Source organism: Aplysia californica, unplaced genomic scaffold (assembly GCF_000002075.1).
Source record: "Aplysia californica isolate F4 #8 unplaced genomic scaffold, AplCal3.0 scaffold00329, whole genome shotgun sequence".
In the NCBI taxonomy this organism is placed as follows: Eukaryota; Metazoa; Mollusca; class Gastropoda; order Aplysiida; family Aplysiidae; genus Aplysia; species Aplysia californica.
This window is the reverse complement of record NW_004797599.1, coordinates 234,950-236,838: the sequence shown is the minus strand read 5'-3', so window position 1 is coordinate 236,838 and position 1,889 is coordinate 234,950. Positions and strand designations below refer to the sequence as shown.

General features: G+C 39.3%; 1 long non-coding RNA gene across 1 annotated transcript in view; it reads right to left on the bottom strand.

The window, feature by feature from the left end:
- Positions 1–650, bottom strand: part of LOC101856672 — a 10,265-nt gene extending 9,615 nt beyond the window's left edge. Inside the window, exon 1 of the long non-coding RNA XR_220655.2 lies at positions 535–650. This is a non-coding gene — a long non-coding RNA (uncharacterized LOC101856672). The remainder of the gene's footprint in view (positions 1–534) is intronic.
- Positions 651–1,889: the final 1,239 nt, after the last annotated feature.

The window sequence follows — 1,889 nt, the reverse complement described above, 5'->3', positions numbered from 1 at the left end:
TGTGTGTGTGTGTGTGTGTGTGTGTGTGTGTGTTTACACGTGGTGAAACACCAAACCAATGTGTCAGGATCTGGACAATAAAGATGTAGATCTATCTTATCTTATATAGGCTATTGGGCAGAAGCTTGAATTTGAACCATGTGCTACAGAAAAGATATAACTTTCACCTAAGACACAAGAATCAGCGTTGTTTCTACGATACACCCCTTTACATATTAAGAGAGGGGTACAGAAAAAAAACCCAACTAGGCCTAACAAACAGACACCAAAAAAACTGACAATGAATGGACTCCTGTTACATATTCTGTTAATTTATTTTTAGGCAGCCCATCTCAAGCCACCTCTGGCCATCGCGAGCCTTTAGCAAGTGGGCGGCAAGCAAGCGAGCCAGCATGTCCAGTTTCTGACCCAGTTTTCGGTCTTTCATCTCTGAATGGGAGGAATGTACAATGCATTAGCCTAGCCTACTCACACTCACAGAGTTTGAAATTTTACAACAAAAAGAAATTAAAAAGATAATAATATGTGGGATACCTATCTGACTGACCGAAGATTGTTCAGCCAATCCTCTTAGTTTTTGGAAAACGGATGAAAATCACACAAGCATGGCAATTTCTCCAGGTTTAGTAGAAATCGGCCGACATAGTCCGCTTGCATCGAGTGTGTAGTAAGTTTGGCCTCATTTCTGATTGGCTGCCGCCAAGTTTCGTTTATTCATTCCTGGGAATTCCCGTAACTACATGTTAGGGCCTAAAATAGACCTACTCAGAAAAAGGCGCAGAATAATATATTATAGGCTAATAAATTACGCCCTGGCACAGCACAGCTCATTCTGACTGAGCCACGATAAAGCAAGGTATAGCAGAGACCTATAATAGCAACGTTTGCTAGATCTGTGCGTATAGCGAGCGATTTGTATTGCTTTTCCATTTTTACGTTTATTATTTTGCACTGCTGTTATTTTAACTTATTGGCCCTCATGCCAACAAAAGCGTAGACAAGATATAGATCTAGATCTAGATCTAGAACAAAACTTCATCAAACTGTTAGGAAAGGAATGCTGAAAGCATGGTTTTATTATCCTAAAGTATATGTACTGATGACGAGACGAAACATCGTCCAACACATGCCATGGTGATGAGAAATTACTGTTCATGATGGAAAGAATTCAAAACAGACTCGAAGTCGAATGGATCATGGGGGCTGCCCAGTTTGTCACAGGACCAGTTTGTCACAATTTCATTTAAGTATTTGAGTATTGATGACAGTCATAATTACAGCTCTTTGACACTGTATAGTTGTAACTTAAGTTTTTTATTCTCCACCTTCAAATTGGCAGTGTAGAGGTAGTGATCCCTCGAAAATGTCAATTCAGCTTGTGTTGTTCAATATTTCTTTCTTTTTGTATGCAAATAAAAGCAAAATTTAAATTACTTTGTAATTTCAACATTAAATGTTCTTTCGTTAAAAACAATTGAAAAATAAAATTCAATTCCTACAATCAAAGAATCATTAATTTACTCTTTTTGAAAGTGTGAGTGATAATTTCCATTAAGCATGGCACAGTCGAGGCCTGTGACAAACTGGGCCTACGACAAACTGGGTCTGTGACAAACTGGCATGCTTCAGGAGCCTGTATACAACTGCTACATACCACTATCAGGAATGTCAAATTAATGAGTCGACTTCGCCTACAAGTCGCCAGCTGGTGTTGAAATATGTGTGTGCGTGTGTGTGTGTGTGTGTGTGTGTGTGTGTGTGTGTGTGTGTTTGTGTGTGTGTGTAGGTGTGTGTCGAAATGTGTGTGTGTGTTTGTTTGTGTGTGTTTGTGTGTGTATGTGAGCATCTGTATGCAGTTTATGTACGTGTGTGTGTGTATGTGTGTGTGT